This window comes from Vulpes lagopus, chromosome 13 (genome assembly GCF_018345385.1).
Source record: "Vulpes lagopus strain Blue_001 chromosome 13, ASM1834538v1, whole genome shotgun sequence".
Lineage (NCBI taxonomy): Eukaryota > Metazoa > Chordata > Mammalia > Carnivora > Canidae > Vulpes > Vulpes lagopus.
The window spans coordinates 38,690,512-38,698,372 of record NC_054836.1 but is presented as its reverse complement, the minus strand read 5'-3'; positions in this window follow the sequence as shown (position 1 = coordinate 38,698,372).

The window sequence follows — 7,861 nt, the reverse complement described above, 5'->3', positions numbered from 1 at the left end:
CTCCAGGGGAAGCCAGGCTTCTTCCCACGCTGCATTCCTTTGCATTTCACAGCAAAGGCTTCTTCTAAAGAAGGCTTTTCAATTTTTTATTGGGTACCTACTATGTGCTGGGACCACTGTGTATGAGAATGTAAGAAGGAACACAGTGTGGCTCCTGTTCACATGTTGCTCAAGAGCACCAGGCTCTTTCTCAGAATGCTCTGTCCTTAGGATTCTCTGGGAACCCAGCACAGCAGCCCTTCTCTCTGTGTGTGCAGTAGGATCTAATGCAACTGGATGTACCTAGAAGGCTGAAGGTTGAATGGGTTTTTTCCTTCCCCTGGATATATAACGGGAGACTCTTCTTTCTTACACATTTATGAAAATGAAACTTGTATTTTGTTAATTTTTGTCCCATCACATTCCAAAATGTGTGTGTGTGTGTGTGTGTGTGTGTGTGTGTATTATAGGTCATTAGATAAAAAGGGAAAGGACACAAGGGAGACTACAAGTATGACTACAAGAAACATATATATGTCATGAAATCCTGTAAATTTGATTGGGGCAGGAATGGGGAGCACAAATTTGGCTTTAGGCACCTTGCTTCCTAGGAAAGAAGAAAACCTATCTGGAATGTGTAGGCAGAAGACCCAATGATGCAGGAGGTCTTTATTGTCTCAGCATTCTGCAGAGAGGTGGGCTGGGTGCATGAGGGGCTGTGCTCCAGAAGAGAGGCCACCCATTCTTGTTTTTCCTTTTACTAGGGTGAATACGAGAGAATCTTTACACAGGAAGCTTTAGGCTCAGGTGCCAGCTATACTTAGATACTAGATTTTAGAGATCTTGGTCCTTCTTGTTGTTTGATAGTTGGGAAACAGCCTCTCCAGCTGGAGGGAAGGGACCTCACTGTCTCAGCTAGCTTGTTGCATGGCAACAAGCCAGGGAACGTCTTGGATCATTCTTTGAAGAATCCTCTTGCTTCCAAATCTCCATATTTGCACTTTAGAGCTTCCTGACATTAAAGACTTCACTCTGGACAAACCCCAAATAACGGGACCATCAAGTAATAGTGGATGTCACAGTAGCAAATGTGAGGCCAAAGGATTTTGTGTCAACTCTCATATCATACTGCAGAAATGGTAGTATAATGCCCACAATATGCCACGTGAGGCACTGCCTTTGGGCAACTCCTTTCCCTGCAAGATAAGAAGCATTCCCATAATATCTATTATGTGGCAGGATCCTGGGAACTTGCTCCTGGAGGCTTCTCATCACTGTGCCCTGAGGGCTCTTACTGCCTTTAATCTTCCTCCCTGCCTATATATTATCTTCATCCCTTCTTATCTCCCCCAGATAAAGGAAGAATATAACTGAACATACTCCCACTCAGTTTGTCACATAGCTGGCTAATGTGTTGGGTCAGCCACGCATTCTTTCAGTCCAATCTACTATTGAGTACTGAGACAATCAATTTCTTAGGTAATAAAATTAATTTCTTAGCAACCAGATGAGTCTGCATTATCTATAACACAACTGTGCCAAGGTATTTCAAAAAATCTACAAAGTGATGATGAAGTATCTACTCATTATAGGTTAATAAACTGATAGTATAAGACATTTATTCATTTTCATATAAATGTAGCTACCCATTATCCTGATTTATTCCCCAAATTTAGTCTTGTGTGCTTAAATTGAGAAGTTACAACATAAAAGGTTTATCTTTATAGCTGTCACTAGTGTCATATTTATATACATGCTACAGTCACCAACACTTTCACAATTGAGTAGCACTATAAATTGAATAACTTTAAAGACTATATATGTTTCCCTCTAGTACAAGTGTACATTCATTTATAACACCATTTCTGTAAAGGATTGGCTGTAACAGAATGGAATCCAAAAGGGTTCAACCATTGCTCTCTTTTTTTCTACTTGAAGCACACAAAATATCACTTTAGTTTCCTTTCTTATTACTATAAAAATAATATTGAATGGGAAGGAATGACAGATGGAAATATGTGCATAATAAATTGTTAGTTTAAGAACTAAATTTTTACTTATATTTGCCAGATTACTGTTCACATTTTAATATTTCTCTACATTTTCTTCATCTAATAAGGGAGATTATAGCTATATCATATATATGATATATGATATATTATAGACATATATATTATATAATAAGGGGGATAATATTCCCCTCGTGAATATGTTGTAAGGATCAATGAAATGGTATATGCAAAGCCTTAGCATTTGGAGTACCAGCAAAGCATTAGCATTTGGAGTACCAGTACTTAATAAATGCTAATCTGTATCATAAATATTCCTATTATTTATTTATTTATTTATTTGAGAGCAAGAGAGTGCATGAGGGTGGGGGTAGGAAGGACAGAGAGAGAAGGAGGGAGAGAGAATCTCAAGCAGACTCCACCCCCAGTAGGGAGACTGACATAGGGATAAATCCTGCAACTCTGAAATTGTGGTTGGAGTCAAAATCCTGACTCCGATGCTTAATGGATTGAGCCACCCAGACACCCCTAGTACTGCTATTATTTTAAAAGTTGGGCAAAAGGATGCCAAATCAAGCTGTTCACATTTTCCCTATAAGTTCTTTTTAAAAAAGAACCTTTGAGTAAGCTCATCAATTATTTTATTCTTTTTCTAACACTCAGGTCAACTAAAAGAGAGTTGCTGCTGTATAATTTCAGCCCATGTGCAGGTGTAAGCATTAACATTAAAGATGGAAGGTCTGTATTGGCATTTTTGGTCACTATATTTTAAAGGAAATTTAGTCTTCTTGTCCAACATCACAGAAGGAGAGGCAGAGGAGAGAGTAGAATGAAGGTTCTAGGTTCTAGGTTCTGTTTCTTTCATTATCAATTTTCAAATGGTTATTGAGCTAAACTCAGTTAATATGAAGCTCATTTAATATGATGATCATTTGATATGAACCTGGGGTCCTACTATTAGGATCTTTTATTAGGATTCTAGTTAATAGGATTTGTGTTCATGTATAGAGAAAATTCTCTTGAAGTTATAAATGTAGTCCTACTACATTATGTATGTTAATGTTATATAGCATTAACACCCAATAGCTGAATTAGTATACTGTACAACATTATATATCCTTTCCAAATGTCCTGTAGAAACTAAATATTCTATTTTTTTTATAATGTCAAGCTCCTCCTACTTTTTACTCCTGCCAAAGGAAGGAAAAAAAGGAGAGACAAAACAGATGGATACATTTTAGTTCATTCATGGAATTCAGATTAAAGTAGCTGCTAATTCCTAATAAATCAAGCATTCTGTCCTTTTATTTTCAAGTAATTTTTAACCCCTCCAGTTGACATTGCATTTCCTTTACAATGTTATTTATTGCCATCCATGTAAATAGGCGACTTCAGCGAACGAAATGAAAAACTCTGTGAAGTGTGTTTGGAGCACTAAGTGACACGTGTGATCAGTTCTTACAGTGTGGTGGGGGTGTTCTTGGTACGTTAATGGCTCTCAGCATTCTGTCCCCTTTGTTCTTTGTGGTTGATAGAAGTCTGGAAAGTGTACTTTAGATGTTATTTGCATTAAACTTCCTTTTCTATGTCATAGAATGATGAGATCCTCATAGAGAAGGCTGAGAAATAAGAAAGGATTCCGAGGAAGAAGGATCTCTCGACTCCTAAGAGTATCTGCTGTCTAATTACAGAACCATATTTGGGCCCATTACGTAAGGCAGCAAGCCTCAAGCAGCATATAGCACCAGAACAGCTTCAGAGAGACCTGGGCAAGTCATGCTACCTTGGAGAGCTCTTGTTGAGAGGAGCCACTGCATCATGTCTACAAGGCTAGACTGTAATGGGAGAGCGTGTCACATATTCTTCCAACAAAAATGGACACCTGCATCATTATGTCTCCCTTTGCATCCATTCTGTAATATGGCAAAGGAGTGATTAAGCCCCAATGTCAGCCTATGACTGGAGGTCTTTAATGTGCATGATCAGAGTGCCCCCAGGGGGCACATCTTAAAGGGGCAGGGTTCCCTTCTCCAGGAACATTCAGAGTCCAAATAAACCATTATGAACCAGAGAAGAAAGTTGGGTAAATCCAAAGGAGAGGAGGAGAGACTCTTTCTAAATGAGCTAGATAGAAGTGCACACTATATTTTCCAATAACTTTTATTAGACTTCTTTCATCACAATACCTATGCTACAAGTAAAGATGACATATCGACAAATCCTTACACACAAGAAGAGAAGCTGAAGTCAGATTTACATTTTTAGCCCTAAAGCAAGACTCTATAAAGCACATACACATTTATTCAACATTTGACAAAATCATACTCATGATGTGTGAGACATCATGTACCCAGCACACTCCTCGTTCCTGGATTTCAAATCTACTGGGGATGCTTCACAGGAGGTTATATCAACATGATAAGAGAGATAAGAGGAAAAGGAGGTGGAAGGCATCCTGCCTGTCACACACCAGGCAGCTTGAGCTAGTAAAATCAGACCCCTTGCAAAGAGACATGGTATCTTCTCATGTATCTGCAGTCCCCAGATCTCCACATAGCTGAAAGTTTAAAATATGAGCCTACAGCCATGTCTCTCAGCACGTCATGCACCAGTCTGGCCCAAAATGCATTGAAGCCCAGGGACAAGTGAATGCATTGGAATTTGGCTAGTGAGTGGCAGGGTCCCTCTGAGCTTCCCAAATGGCTTTTCAAAGATCTGTAATTTGGCAAAGCTACAAACCTCTTACATTAACTGAAGATACTTCTTCATTTTTAAAAATTGTGGTAAAACATTACATAACATGAAATTTACCATTTTAACCATTTTTAAATGTACAGTTCAGTGGCATTAAGTGTATTCATGCTGTTGTTCAACCGTCACCACCATCCATCTCTAGAACTTTTTATCATCTCAAACTGAAACTCTGTACCCATTAGATAATAACTCCCCATCTCCCTTCATCCTAAAATCCATTCATATTGTAATGACATTTAATGTTATAGTTTTCATTCCCAATTGCTCCTGTATATTATTGTCAAAAAAAACTCCATTTTTGCTGCCCTTACATGCTGCTGCATGAGATGCTGACAAAGGTTTCTGGAATTTTTATTTTTCACCACAGAACTGAGTTTTCACCAGATACATTAAGACACTAAACTAGCGTGGGTGGCAGTACTTGAATCCTGCTTCCTGTCACTCCCATGTGGTTAAGGATAGAGTACGGCCAGTTGTTACTAGTGACTACTCCAGGACATATTATGACACACACTCTCCTGCTCAGCCGCAGGACAAGGACCTCAAAGACTTGGTCTGGAAAAGGATGCCCATAACTACCTCCATTCTTGCTCTTAGATTTCTTCAGCCTTTCTTCTTCCAAACTCCAACATGCCAGACACCCCTACTTTCCCTAAGGCCTATATTCCCTCACAAGCCATCACTTACTAGAATATTTTTCACTGTAACAGACTTATTTCCATACAGTCTAGTATTCAAAATAGCTTTCCTTTTACATTCTCACAGTGCACTGAATTAGCCATGTCTTGATTCCCTTAAAAGGCTTTAAAAAATTATAACAGATTAAATGGACAATTTGAATCAGTATAATTAACTGTAGGAGCTGTCTCTTGGTCAAAATGAGATTTTCCATTTTAGTTCACAGTTAGCTAATCATGTCTTCACTTGTTGCCTCATTCATTCCTACAAGCATTTATTAAACACCATCTATGTGTCTGTGGCTGTGCAAGGCACAGGAGATCCAGAGATTTTTGAGTTACAATCCAGTGGAAAGACAAACAGAAACATTCAGCCAGAGCCCAGCATAGCTCCTTAGAAGACGTGCTTTGTGGAAAACAAAATGCAGTGGGAGCCAGTAGACGGAGTCACCTACCATGCCAAGAGGATATGACCCCTGAACTGCTCCCTGAACAAGGAAAAGAGAGTTGTGTGAAAGAGAAGGGAAAGAAGGTGTTCTGTACAGAAGACACGGAGTCTTCCTGGTGGTCACTAGTGGATGGAGGACAGAAGGAAGGAGGAGCAGAGAACCTACTATTTTCAGTGACTAGGTAGATAGTGACTATGTTTATTGTTACCTTACTGCAAATAACATCTTCAGGTTTAATAGTGGTTTAGTCTACCATCTTGGAAAAAAAAATTGAGCTGCAGAAGCTTTCACATAGACATATCTTCTGTCATTTTAAATAAATCTCAAAGGGATACTGCCTTGAGTCCAGGTTACAGAGATATAGGACTGTAACAACTGATATCTTCACTATATAGAACCACTAACTTATGACTTTTACTCCAACTTTTTTATTTTGAAAAATTTCGAAACTATAGAACTTTTCAAAAACCAGTACAAGGAACACCTATATACCCGTCATTTAGATTCTACAACTATCAACATTTTGCCACATTTTCTCTCTCTCTCTCTGTCTCTCTCTCTCTGTCTTTCTCTCTCTCTTTCTTGCTCTCTCTGTCTCTGTCATTATTGAGCCATTTGAAAATGAGTTACACTTGGGGCGCCTGGGTGGCTCATTCAGTTAAGTGTCTGCCTTTGGCTCAGGTCATGATCCTGGGGTCCTGGGATTGAGCCTCACACTGAGCCCCACATCTGGCTCTTTGCCCAGTGGAGAGTCAGCTTCTCTCTGCCCCTGTCCCTCTTCTCTCTCCCTCTGCCCCTCTGCCCACCTGATCTCTCTCCCAAATAAATAAATAAAATCTTTTTTTACAAAAAGAAAGTGAGTTGCACTTATGATACTTCAACCCTAAATGCATCTTCTAAGAGCAAGGACTTTTTCCTATATAACTGCAGAATCATTGTTGCTGGATTTTGTTTTTGTTTCTCATGATTATATTCAAGTTAAACATTTTGGTAAGAATACTAAATAAATGATGTTATGTACCTCCCCACCATATCAGGAGGCACTGACAGTCTTTCTTGTCAGCAATGATGCTCATTTGGACCTCTTAGTTAGGTGATATCCTTCTGTTCTCTCCATTGTAATTCATAAGTAATCTATATGGCAATAATTTGAGACTATGCAACATATTATCCAGCAGTCAAGGCATCTGTTGATGACTCTTGCCTATCAATAATTATATTAGTAGGCCTTAGTTTTAAATTAATTAGTTATGGTTCCTCCATTCCAGCATTTAAGGTCAGATTTTTTGCTGCTGTTGTTTGTTGTCTAAAAATTTGAGACAAAAAAAGATCATCCAATTCTATAAAAATATTTCTCATGAAATAGAGCATATGTTAGGAAAATAGCCAAAAAAACATTGTACAGCTATATTTTAGAAATCAACATGTATTTTTTAAAAAGGATAGTTCTTGCATAAGATTTAATAGTGTCCATGATGTTCAGCTTTTGTAGTTTGTGGAAAAAATGCTGTAATATGTCATTTAACATCATAAAGGAATCTCATATCTGTCCACTGATAACTCATTGGCAATACACTACAGCTGTTAAAAGGCAGCTCAGGAAAGAAAAAAAAAAAAAAAACAACAACCACAAGCCAACCATCTGACTTTAATTAGGAAAGAGAATAGTCCCCAAATGTACAAAGATGAGGTCTTTTGCAGGTCAAAGTATTATAGCAGAATTTGAAAAAAGGTAATTTAATGACCCTATATGTGAAAGTTAGCGCGTGCTTTAAAGAAGTATAATATGGAGATACAGTCCCCACCCTTTCCTGACAATAAGACAACCTTTGCTATAGCTCCAGTAAACACTCATCTAGGCACAGAAATTCATGTTTTCTAATTACTGACGACCTGTCAGACACCAGGGCAGAGATGCCATTAACCTCAATGGGGAAGGCTGTGGGTAAAGCTAGTTCCAGGGATGTAGAAGATCAGGATTTCAGTTTGGGGC